This window comes from Halichoerus grypus, chromosome 4 (assembly GCF_964656455.1).
Source record: "Halichoerus grypus chromosome 4, mHalGry1.hap1.1, whole genome shotgun sequence".
In the NCBI taxonomy this organism is placed as follows: domain Eukaryota; kingdom Metazoa; phylum Chordata; class Mammalia; order Carnivora; family Phocidae; genus Halichoerus; species Halichoerus grypus.
Genome location: NC_135715.1, coordinates 123085432 through 123099184, shown reverse-complemented (window position 1 = coordinate 123099184; position 13753 = coordinate 123085432). Strand labels below are relative to the sequence as shown.

At 43.1% G+C, this 13753-nt stretch overlaps 1 protein-coding gene across 11 annotated transcripts in view; it reads right to left on the bottom strand.

The window, feature by feature from the left end:
- TANC1 (tetratricopeptide repeat, ankyrin repeat and coiled-coil containing 1) overlaps positions 1-13753 on the bottom strand; it is a 229362-nt gene that overhangs the window by 207156 nt on the left and 8453 nt on the right. The gene's annotated exons all lie outside the window — the stretch shown is intronic.

Sequence of the window (13753 nt, the reverse complement as noted above, 5' to 3'; positions counted from 1 at the left end):
TGAATATCCATGTAATATAACTTCATATTTATACAATTATTTTCTTAGCATAAATTTCTAGAGCTAAAATTTCTAGGTCAAAGAGCTAGCATTTTTTTTTTTTTAAGATTTTATTTATTTATTTGACAGAGACAGTGAGAGAGGGAACACAAGCAGGGGGAGTGGGAGAGGAAGAAGCAGGCTTCCCGTGGAGCAAGGAGCCCGATGCGGGGCTCGATCCCAGGACCCTGGGATCATGACCTGAGCCAAACGCAGACGCTTAACGACTGAGCCACCCAGGTGCCCCAAGCTAGCACGTTTTAAATTAGCACATTGAAAGACTGCCCTCCAGAAGAGTTGTCCCCATTTATTCCCCCAACACTGTATGAGAGTATTCATTTTCCCATCACCCTTCCCAACACTGGCATTATTCTTTTTCATCAAACCATGAGGGGAAAAAAGTTATATTAGCATTGAATAAGCCGCTACCATGTGTCAGGCACCATCTTAAAAGCTTTATGTGTACTATGATAGCCCTGTGGAGGTAGGCACCCACATACACTTTATACCTACTTAACTTACTGTAAACTAATGCCCAGAGATGTTAAGTAACTTGCCCAAGGTCATACAGCTTGTCAAAGAGGCTGTTGGGGTTTGAACCCAGTTCACCCGCTGCCGGAACACACTAGAGCAATTTTTTTCAAGAAGGTCAAAATCCTCTTCACTCATTCTAAATGGAACCCCGCCATCTCTTTCCCCAGCAAAACCTACTGAAAACTCTGATTTCAAGAATGGTGGAAAGATGGCTGGGGTCAGGAGAAGTGAATTCAAGGTGGAGTTCAGCCACCTACAGGTTGGTGCTATGTGAATTTGGGAAGACTGCTTAACCTGAATCTCTTTCTTTGGCTGAACACTGTACATATCTGCCATCTCTCCCTTAAAATGCTGTTGTAAAGTCCAAAAGGAACATCCATTCCTTCAAAACTACTTGCTGAGCCCTTTCCCTGTGCCCTGCAGTCTGGTGACAGAGGGGCCATCGTAGCTCCGAGAACATAGGAAGAGATGAACATCAACCCAGAAAACCAACACACCTGTGACAGAGAGCACGTAAGCATGAGTGAGTCACAGGGGCCACAGGGAAAGGAACCACAGCATTCCCCAAAAAAATAGCAGTTTTTCAAAAAGATAAGGAGAACAATTACACAACACCGGGAAAACACGTGAAATCCTATAAACAGAAAAGTCCATTAAGTAAATGTATGTTTTAGTTGTATTTTTCACAAAGGCATACACAAAGAATGGAAGGGAATAAAATCATGGATGTTGCATTAAACAAATATTCTTTTCTCTCCTTTTCCAAACTTTACAGAGCATCATTTAACATTTATAGCTCTTAAAACATTTTAATTGCTATGAAAGTACAGATGAAAGTGATTAATTTTGACTGAAATAATGTATGTGAAATTGGGAAACTCTAAAACACCCCATGAATGGTATTATTGTCAGAGCATGAAATAATCTAGCATTCTGCATAATAGCATTACAGTGCAGTAGCCCAGGTTATTTTTACACTGCTGCTTGGTTTCTGCCTCACCTGATAATGTACAACATTTGTCATTTCTTTACAGTATTTTCCTTCTTTAAAGAATGCATGCATGTGGAAAAATGGCCAAATGGTACAAAAGGGTCTTCAGTAAAATGTAGGCCTGTCCTCCATCCCAGACCCCCGCATCCCTCCTAAAGGCAATCACTGCTTACATATACAGATATGTACTTCCAAAGATACCCTATGCATATAAACTTTTTCATTTATTAATATTCTTGGAAATTTTTCCTTAAGAGCACATATAAACTGACCTCATTCTTTTAACACCTGCAGATCACTCTCTTATATAGATGCACCGTAATCTATTTAATTCAGACTATGTGCTATAAAAATGCCTGACAATGCTATCAAACACTATTTATGTAACTCTTCTTCCTTACATTTATGATTTTCCATCCTAGCAAATTTTACATCTTCTAAGTTTCTGAGCAAGACCCAGACCAGGCTCTGTTCCCAGTACCTCCAGCTTCCAGCCAAACCCAGGCTGGGTATAGTTCTCCTAAATACTCCATGCATTGCTCATGCTGTTTGCTCCTAGCTACAACCCATCCCGCCTTCCTTTGCTTGGTTAATTCTTACTCAGTCCCTCAAGAGAGGGCTTAGGTATAACCTCCTTCCAGAAAGAAAGGATCTCCTAGGAAATGCTCCTGTGGTTGGCTTCCCCCACAGCCTAGGCCTTGCAATTATCCCCCTCAGGATGAATTTGTACAAGTCAGCCCCAGCCATTAGATTTTAAATTTCTCCAGGAAAGAAAACATTGTATTAATTTTTGCCCCTGCCAGAGTTTAGCACAATATCTGGCACACTAAATATACTGAATACCACTGAATCAAGCTAGAATGAAAAAGGAAGCTCCTGAACACCTATTAGGTGCGAAACCCTACTCTAGATGTAGTACACAAACATCACTTCTCCCTGAACACAATGATACCCAGTTTACAGATGAAGAAACCAAGGCCCTGAAGTTAAGAAACCTGTCCGAAGGCATTAAGGGACAGCTAAAACTTGAAACCAAGTCTACTTTACTCCAGAATCATTGATCTTTCCATTCTGCTGTTGGCCACATGTTCTGATGCTGAAAGTTCAGTTGAGGAGGTCAAATATGCAGTCCTGAAGGGTATGACACCTTCTTAACTGTTGTGGGTAATCCAAGTCCCCCCAAAAAGTCAGCCAAAAGCAATCTAGAATGCAGGACTAAAATAGCAGAAAACAAAAAGGAGGTTATGAACAAGCAAATCTTGTCTACAGCATCCACAAATGTGCATTTTGCACACTCAGGCAGGGTCTTTCAGGAGCCATTCAAAATAAAGAGGACCAGCCGACTTAAGCAGCCCCAATATCCCTGCTTAATCCCACCAGCTCGCTCTCCCAGGGAGCAGTGTCTGTTTCTCTCCCCACCCCCAACTCTGCAGCATCTATCCACAGTCCCCATACCACTGGCTAAAACTGACCTTTGGGCCTGCACCCATAAAGGATTTAAAAGCTGACCAATTCTGCACAGAATGAGCCACCCCTGGAAAGGGCCATGAGTGGGTGAGGGTCAGGACAGAAGGCAGATTGCAGGGAGCAGGCACCAGGGTCCTCCTGTAAACCTGCTAGGAGACCCAGGGCCGCAGATGAACCCTCATCTGCAAGCTGAGCAAAGAATGCCTGCTCCTGAGCCTTTAAGAGTATGAAATCAGACCATCTAAGAATAACCACGCAGCACAGAGCCTGACACCTAGTCAGTGACTGAACAAACCAATCAGAGAACAAGCCGACCCCCTCCTATGCTCTCCCCCAGGACAGGGATAAGGAAAGGGGGTGGGGAAGTCCTATAACTAACATAGGAAGTAGGAATGGCATTTAGCAAAGGTGGGAACACAAGAAGAAGCCGCTCCTCCCTCCCACACATGAGAAAAATGAACCATTCAGCAGCAAGCAGTTAATGAACCCAAACCTTACTCACTAGGAGAGACAAAGCAGCAGAAATTATCCCAATGGTCACCAGACACCAACACAAAAGACACACAGGCTGAAAATAAAAACCAAAAAACCCTTTCTCTCCTATTATCAGCCCCAACCAAACAAGAATGCCCACCTCTTTAGGAAAGGTAGAATATGGTAGGTAATGGTTAAAAAGAAATGCACTGCATAGTCAGCCCTCAATACACTGCCGAGTGGAAGAAGCAGGCACGGAAGGTATGCTTAACGAAGCACATTCCCAGATCTTATACTCCCTCCCAAGATTAAGGGAGTTAGGCCTAGGTGTTTTGACCTTATGTCACTCAATTCTCAAAACAACCTTCAAAAGTACTCACATTCCCAAATCTCAGAAAACAAGCTCAGGGAAGCTGGGTAACAGGCCAGGGTCACCTTGAGACCAAGTCACACTTAGGTCACACTGACTTGGGACCTGAACCCAGTTTGTCCAGCTTCAAAGCCTTCACTCACCAAAAACAGGGATGGGCAAAATGGATAAAGGTGGCCAAAAGATACAAACTTCCAGTTATACAAGAAGTCCCAGGGATGTAAAGTACAGCATGACCATAGTTAACAATACTGGATCACATACTTGAAAGCTGCTAAGAGAGGGGTGCCTGGGTGGCTCAGTCATTAAGGGTCTGCCTTCAGCTCAGGTCATGATCCGGGGATCGAGCCCCGCATCGGGCTCCCTGCTCAGCGGGAAGCCTGCTTCTCCCTCTCCCACTCCCCCTGCTTGTGTTCCCTCTCTCGCTGTGTCTCTCTCTGTCTCTAGGCTGGGGTCATGACTAATAACAGTCTAATGACCGTTGGTTGATAGGGTTTAAAGCCCAGATTTCAAAGAGTTGAGTACTTTTCAGTGAACTTTTTTCCAGCTTTATTGAAATATTATTGACTTATACATGAGAGTTTACGGTATACAACTGCGATGATATATGTGTATATATAATATACACACATATATATCGCAAAATGATTACCACAATAAGGTTAGTTAACATCCCCAACCCCTCATAGAATTGCCATTTCTCTGTGTGTGTGGTGATAACATTTAAGATCTTTCTTTTTTTTTTTTAATTTTTTTTTAAGATTTTATTTATTTGAGAGAGAGAGCGCCCGCGCGCACAAGCAGGAGGGAGGGGCAGAGGGAGAAGCAGACTCCCTGCTGAGCAGGGAGCCTAATGTGGGACTCGATCCCAGGACCCTGAGCCAAAGGCAGATACTTAAGGCTGACTGAGCCACCCAGGTGCCCGAAGATCTACTTTCTTAACAATTTTCTTTTTTTTTTTTTTTTAAAGATTTTATTTATTTGGCAGAGAGAGACACAGCGAGTGAAGGAACACAAGCAGGGGGAGAGGGAGAGGGAGAAGCAGGCTTCCCGCAGAGCAGGGAGCCCGATGCGGGGCTCGATCCCAGGACCCTGGGATCATGACCTGAGCCGAAGGCAGACGCGTAACGACTGAGCCACCCAGGCGCCCCTCTTAACAATTTTCAATCACATAATATAGCATCGTGAATGTAGTCACCATGTTGTACTTAGGCCCACGTTCAGTGTGACTTTCTGATCTGTGGCCACCTAGGCCATCCGCAGGCAAACCAACAGCCCCAGTGCATTATTCCTCACCCTCCACCTGCCAGGTTCCCTCCTCCAACCTCTTTTTCATAAGCAAGGAAATACTCATAATCTAATTTCCCTAGAAATCTCTTGCCAAAAGTCCATTTAAAAGGCAAAAACAAACCTAATGGGGGGAGGGGCTTGCTACTTTTGAGTATTTAATCCAAATAACTAAAAAACAGCCTTGGCAAAATTAAATATGAATGTATGAACGTCCCTAAAAACAAGCAATTTTCCAAGGTGTTGGTTCTTACCAGAGGTCAACATCATATCGCTTAAGGAGCTATTGAAAGCCCCCCCCCGCCGAAAGAAGTGAAATGAAAAGACAGCCTAGGCCACACAGAGCCAAACATTCTGAATAGTCGGATCCTGTTGCGACTTGCCTGGCTCAATCTGGGATCCCAGGCTCTTGATAGAAACACAGACTGCCAACCCTCACTCCAAACCAACTGGAACTCCAACAGGCAGGGTCTGGAAGGGGTCCTTTGGATTAAGTGCAATACAGCACCATTTAGGACCGGGGGCTCCGGGAGGAAGGCTCATTACCATCTCCTCCTACAGAAGTTCTAGTCCAAGCCTACCCAAAGGACTTCAAGGAGCTCCTACAGAGAGGCTAGGAAGTGCTTCAAGAACCAAATTTCCAACTGGCCATAGGGAATTTCCAAATGGGTATCCCCGAGGAGCCCCAAACCCTGCCCCTCCCCTCCTCAGCGAGGCCTTGGTCATGGGTATCACCCATTGTGCACACCTTGCTGCCCACCTGGAAACAGCCTTGCCCTCTACCTTGAGTCAGCGGCTAAGCAGTCCTTCTCTGTTCTGGAAGAAGCTTCCACTCTGCTGCAAAAATCATCTCCCATGCTCACCCTTTTTTGTGTTCTCATTCCCTCTGTTGTAAAAGCATGGTGGCACAGGACTGTCAACCCGAGTGCAAATCTTGGCGGAGCCAGGTTACTTTGAGCCCCTTTCCTTCTCCGCAAAATGCTCAACAGCGTTCTATGAAAAGTGCTCTGCAACAATGACATGAGCGAATGCACCCTAAATGCACAACAAAAGGTACTGAACGGACATTAGTTCTCTTCCTCCCACTAACGCAGGCCCCAAACATCAACTCTCACCTGACCTACTTCAAAAGCCTCATAACAGAGAGCCCTGCCACCCATCTGTCCCCGAGCCAGTCTCTCCTCCACACCACCGCCGCCTAAGCTTTTCTCCGAAACACTGCTCTGATCATATCATCTCCCTGCTTTCAAACCTTTGACAGCTATCACTTGCTTTACAGGATCAAGTCCATACTTCTTAGCCTAGCATGCAAGGCCTTTTGCAATCTGGCTTTTTCCTCCCTGCCACTGCACCCAAATGCCAAGCACCATCTGTTCTAGTAACAATACCCCAAACATGACTTGTATTTCCACGCCTCCCTGCCTCTGCTGCTCGTGCTCCTTTCACGGAAAACCCCTCACCCTCTTCCCCGCCTGGCAAAGTGCAACGCATCAGCATCCTTCACCCCCTCCCTGAAGTCCTCCCCAGCCACCAACTCCTCCGCTTCCTCCTCCTCTTCCTCCTCCTCCTTCTCCTCCTGCCCTTCCTTCTCTACTCTCCTGCTACACACCTGCCTTCTCTCATTTATACTATGCATGCACTTGTCTCCTCAGACTGAGGCGCAGAGCGGGGCCTCAACCTCAGAAGGGCACAATGACAGCCCTCAAGAAGTATTTGTTGGAAAAATTAGGGGCGCCTGGGTGGCTCAGTCAGTTAAGCGTCTGTCTTCAGCTCAGGTCATGATCCCGGGGTCCTGAGATCGAGCCCCACATCGGGCTCCCTGCTCAGTGGGGAGTCTGCTTCTCCCTCTCCCTCAGCTTGTCTCCCCACCGCCCCCCCACGCTTGTGTACTCTCTCTCTGAAATAAATAAATAAAATCTTAAAAAAAAAGAAAAAAATTATTGCAAGACTTCCACCACATGAAAACAGTATCTAATTTGTCAAACAGTTCACACCTTCATGGTCACTTTTTACTTCTAAAACTCATAAGGATATTATATTCCTTGAGATAGCAAAGATGGCTCTTAATAAACGAAGCAAAAAAGTCCTATGAAGGTGAAATGTCCTTATAAGTTCCGTCTGCTTAGAACTCAATCACTATCCCTCTAGAAATGACATCTCCTCCCTTTTTCCACGATGGGAGAGGGAAATCTCGCTCTGATTCTTTCTGGCTTGACTTTCGGTATGTGGAGCTGGACAGCTTAAGGAGTCCCTCTTGCCTAAACAAAACATTTCAGAAAGGAAGGGATAAACAAAACTGTTACTTAATGGTAGGGAAAAAAGTGTAACAAGCTCAAGTGCAGCGGACGTGAGTGCCCTTAGGGAATCAGGTTCATTCTCAGAGAACAGGTGCTGCCTGGGCAGAGAGCAGTGTGCGCCCATCTTCCTGGGTCCTGTTCTTGCACAAGCCATTAACAAAGCCACACGTCCCAAGACTCAGACACAGCTGATTGGAAGAGCACACTTACTTCCTGGTGTACCCAAATTGCCAAGGAGCCAAGGCCCATAAATGTCAATTTAAGCAGCTCCCAAAACGTGTTCCTTGACTTCTCCCGCTCGAAACTTAGGATATAGTAATTCTCCCTTACGTGAGTCTTTAACAGGGAATAGGCCGGGAAGGAGAAGCTCCCCTCCTCCCCACTGTGAAGCTCTGAAGCCCTTCAGGGAAGCACTGACCCCTCTCCTCTGCAGGAAGTCTGCTCTGCTGGCTGGCAATACCCTGTTCATAAACACACACGCATTACTGAGTACGGCCCTACAGGCGGACTTCACCTAAGGAAAATAAAGTGTATTATTCTAAACCACACTCAAGTGAAACTCTACTCGAGTTTGCAGAGCTTCTCATGTTCTCACAATCCTTAGTAAATAAATGGATTTGTACAATACTGATTTTCATTTAAAACCAGACAGTTTGTTAGCAATATCCTCATGCCAATAATGATACACCCTTTTTATCTGGTTCCTTCTCCTTTATAAATTACCATCTAGAAATGTCCCACTAGTTTGTTCAAAACATTTCATATAAACATCTAATTGTTTTAATATAAACCAGCTAACTATACAGATTATCTTGAGATCAAGGTCTTATTTGGATTTCCATAAGGCGTACCTTAAAATTAGCAATTTTAAAAACCCTCAGAACAAAATAAATAAATAAAAATAAAAATAATAAAAACACCCAGAACAAAAACTTCCATTCAATTACTGATCCAGAAAGTGGAGCTTAAAAATATGGTGAAGAGGAGAAGGAAGAAGACGATGTGTTTTGCCACCTATGAGCCAAGCACCGTGCTAAGCGTTTATTTGTTTTTTAAGTTTTTAATTCCGGTTAACAGAGCATGTTATATTAGTTTTGGGTGTACAATATAGGGATTCTGCACTTCCATACATCACTTGGCGCTCATCACAAGTAGTGTGAAGTGTTTTTGTTTTTTTTAAAGATTTTATTTATTTATTTGACAGAGAGAAACACAGCGAGAGAGGGAACACAAGCAGGGGGAGTGGGAGAGGGAGAAGCAGGCTTCCCGCCAAGCGAAGAACCCGACGTGGGACTAGATCCCAAGACCTGGGATCATGACCTGAGCCGAAGGCAGACGTTTAACGACTGAGCCACCCAGGCGCCCCAGCGTGAAGCGCTTTATATGGGCTCTCACCTTCAGTCTTGGCATGAAGCCTATGAAACAGGATTACTACCCCCATTTTACAGAGAAAAAGACAGAGGTCAAGTAAACTGCCCAGAATCACACACAAAACCACAGTTCACCAGGCTTCAAAGACCATGCTTGTTTCACCAAAACCTATATATTTGTATTTTTAAAAGAGGAGGAGGAAAAAAAGAGAGCACTGTGTATATATGTTTAGCGTACTACTATAGTTCCAAAGTACTTACTATCCAAGGTGCCTTATTATTCACAACAAGCAAATTTTAATATAGAGAATAGTATTCCTGCCCTTTAAGGGATTAAATCAAGAATGTGCTGGGAACTACCTATGATAGCTACCATTCATCACACAAAGCTACTTTTTTTTTTAAAGATTTTATTTATTTATTTGACAGAGAGACAGAGCCAGAGGGCACAAGCAGAGGGAATGACAGAGGGAGAGGGAGAAGCAGGCTCTGTGCTGAGCAGGGAGCCCGATGCAGAACTCGATCCCGGAACTCTGGGATCATGACCTGAGCGGAAGGCAGACGCTTAACCATCTGAGCCACCCAGGCGCCCCACAAAGCTACTTTATATACACCATGCTATTCTTAAGACACACAAAATTTCTTTGAGTTTAATTTGTCCCAGACATACAAGTACTTGGAAGGATATCAAGGGAAAAAAACTTAAATATCAAATTAAATTAGCAAAGTCAGCTACAACAGGAATTTTATTTACATGTCTGAGTTTCCAAGACAATGTACATATAAAATTACAACTCTTGAGGGTGTGCTTAGATTTGTAACTGTACTTCAAATTAGCATAAGCATTTATCAGAAAAATATTCTGTTAAAATTTATCCAACAGAGGTAGAATGCATATTCCTAAATTAATGTGCTTAGAATAAATCTTTATAGAATAGCGTTTTACAATAACAACTCAGATACCCTGTCATTCTTTTTTTTTTTTTCAGATTTTTATTTATTTGTCAGAGAGAGAGCACAAGCAGGGGGAGCGGCAGGCAGAGGGAGAAGCAGCCTCCCTGCTCAGCAAGGAGCCCAATGTGGGACTTGATCCCAGGACACTGGGACCATGACCTGAGCCGAAGGCAGACACTTAACTGACTGAGCCACCCAGGTGTCCTGATACCCTGTCATTCTGAATAAAATTCAACCACCAAAAATGTTTAATGCTCAAACCACTTTACCCAGTAGGCACATAGTTTATACTGTTAAGATATACTGAAAAATTATAACCATTTAACCAGGCCAACTATTCAGAATAACACCATGTTTCCAACCACAACTGGAAAAAATTAAGCTTGTTCTCCCTTGTTATACTAATAAAATTAATTTCCAAATGAACTCTAAGCCACTACATACATATATAGCATTTATATATATATAAATTGCTAAATTAAAATGTCTATTCCCAAATCATAGGGAAGAGAAAAGCATAGTCTAGAACCTATTCTTGCCCAAAATATTTAACCTGAATTTAAACCAGGCCTTGAGATCTAACCTCTAATTTCTAGAAAATACAGAGGACAAAGGACAAGGTAAACAATACCACAAGGAAACAAATTCAGGTATGGGACATCCTACAAGATCTCTTCTAAAAGTCAGAAGGGAGATGGAAGGAGTGGTGAGATAGCATTTTTCTACATTTAAAAAGACTAAAGAGGGCGCCTGGGTGGCTCAGTCGTTAAGCGTCTGCCTTCGGCTCAGGTCGTGATCCCAGGGTCCTGGGATCGAGCCCCGCATCGGGCTCCCTGCTCGGCGGGAAGCCTGCTTCTCCCTCTCCCACTCCCCCTGCTTGTGTTCCCCTCTCTCACTGTGTCTCTCTCTGTCAAATAAATAAATAAAATCTTTAAAAAAAAAAAAAAGACTAAAGAGACAAAATCAACAAAAACCCACAGTGCTAATATGAAAACCTTGACTGAATCCCAGTTCCAAGAAAACAGAAATGATGACAAATGCCATCTGGGGGACAATTAGATGACATTAAGAAATCACTGTTAATTTTATTTAAAAGTGATAATGAAGTGGTGGGTTTTTTTTTAAGTCCTTAGCTAGAAATGCATACTAAAGTTTGTCAGGACGTCAGGGCTTTGCTTGAAAACATTTCAGTAAATTAGGGGCACCTGACTGGCTCAGTCAGTGGAGCAGTGAGACTCTTGATCTCAGGGTTCCAGGTTCGAGCCTCATAGTGGGTGTAGAGATTACTTAAAAAAAAAAAAAAATTTTTTTTTAACCTTGAAAAAAATAAAATAAAATACTTCAGCAAATTAAACCCAACACTGTTCTCTGGCAAAGATGCTTTGCAAAAGAAAGTTTCTACAATTCAATGTATTTGGGAAATGCTTAAAACTTTGTTTCCCTCCAATGAGATTCACAATGATCATTAGAAATAACGGTGCTCAAAAGTCTTGCAGTTAAAAAGAAAAATACCTATTTTACTTTAGTTAACCCAGATCGTCCCACTTATTTGAACACAGAGCCTTTTTTCACTGCATAACATCTACTAATTTCCTGATAATCAGTTTCCATGGAACCCCCTTTGGGAACTGCTGCCTTCTCTAGCTAACTCACTCTGAAATAAGGCTCTCTTAAGTCACATACATGCTCCAAGAACCCTGAATAATAAAATATTCAGAACTGCATCTATTTGCAACTTAGGAACCCCTCACTTTTTCTGTCTTTGCATCTATCAATAAGTATACATTGACTCTCTAAGTAAACACGTTTTAATTTCTAAATCAAACTCTTTGTATAAGACAAAATTGCCACTGCAAAATTTCCCTCAGTGGAGTTAAATTTTACTTATTCGAATCCATTTCCTTTGAAATCCACAATGGAATAGATTTCAAATTCATAAGTTGTCAAACCACACCATGTCTTCACTTTCAGAACTTCCCTGAGATAGTTTCAAAGGCTCCTCAAACCCTCTCCAATGACTTCTCAGAATAAGTTACTGTAACAAAACACAAAACTAAACAAAACCTGAAATCAAAACTCTTTTGATAGTCTTTCAGGTAGCACTCAGGGCTTCTAACAATTTACCTCGAAGTCCCCCAAATTCCCATCGTTATGCACCAGAAGTGGTCCCATTCTTATAAAAGGGTCTTTTGGATACTTGAACAATTAATTAGATCCCGAGACAGACTGACCTTATCACAAATTCTATCTACTCCATGGCTAAAAGTATAAAAGCAAGCTTTCGAATAATATCTGCATTTCATTTGAGTAAAAAATGTGTCCTATTCCATTTAAAAGTCTCAACACTTAAAAACTCTTTGGGAATACACTTAAAAGAAGACAAAAATGGCTAACAAAGATATCTGAGCAAAAAGTCACTGCTTTAAGGAAACAATAAAATTTGATGTCTCCCTTGCATCTAGGAGGCAATTTACAACATTCAAAACCCTTTCATAGACATTCTGTCATTTGACCCTCAAAACCCTAGAGAGATGTCTGTTTTCCATCATGATAGCATATATCTAACATGGCTCAACTTGAAAGTGAACAACTTGTCAAGCCTCAATTATCCTTAGCATGGAGAAAATAATGGCATATGTAATTCGATTCAGCTGAGCCATGTAAAGTCCATCACCTCCTGTCTCCCAGTGGAGACACTCAGGCCAGACCCTTACCATGGGAGTCCCCCCATGATTTTGCTTGGTGCTACTTGCAGACAGCTAACTGTCCACGGGCATTTAGAGCTTCATACAACCCATCCTCCAGGCCTTGTCTTTACTCCACAGGGGAAGAGACTGTCCTTTGAACTGACTGCACCTGCCTAGTATTGTCCAGTGTTTCTGCAGCATCAGCTTACACAGCCTCCTACGTGTACCCATGTCAGTGTTCCCACATGAAAGGAGAACAATGTCTAACTGTGGACAACACATGTGAGGGCAGACAAAAAAAACTCTGGAATAAAAATGCCCTGGGTTTGGATCCTGGATCCTCCTTTCTTAACCATGCACATTCCTTGACCTCAGATCCCTCACATGTATATGGAACACTCTACCTCCTAAGGTTGTTGAGGGCTGGAGGAGAGAGGAACTCCCCCACCATCACCCCATCCACCACAGAACTGAATTTAACAACTGTGGGCTCTGCCTGCCTCCCTTTTCTCCCAGGAAAGGGAAACAAGCAATTTAAAAAACTAAGGCAAGACAGGACCCCAACCATCAAGAAGCCTACAACCCAGGGTGGCTGGCTGGCTTAGTCCGTAGAGCATGTGATGCAACTCTTGATCTCAGGGTTGTGAGTTCAAGCCCCACACTGGGCATGGAGCCTACTTAGAAAAGAAAAAAAAAAAAAAAGCCTACAACCCATAGGCAAAGTAAGCTGGCCAGTAACTTAATAATAAAAGATAAAAAGAAAAAAAACATTGTAATTGTACAAGTAATGTGCTGGGGGGATTAAACAGAAGAAACCAACCATGTAAATGCAGAAGGGGAAGATGAGAAAAATGTTAATGACAAAGCAATATTTGAGCTAGGCCTTGAAGGACAATGAAAACATAGTGGGGGGGGCACCTGGGTGGCTCTATAGGTTAAACATCTGCCTTCAGCTTGGGTCATGATCTCGGGGGCCTGGGATCCAGCCCCATGTTGGGCTCCCTGCTCAGTGGGGAGTCTGCTTCTCCCTCTCCCTCTGCACCCCGCCCCCACGCTCATGTGCTCTCTCCCTCTCAAATAAATAAAATCCTAAAAAAAAAAGAAAGAAAGAAAGAAAGAAAAGAAAATGTAGTGGGGGATGGGGAGAATGGCCTCCCCAGAGGCAAAATTGATACAAAGAATGTGACAGTTATGGAATGGGCAGGAGCTGAGTGGCATTTGCAGAGACACACAGGAGACAACTGGGTCTGGAAAAGAAAGTAATGAACCAGATCATGGAGAAT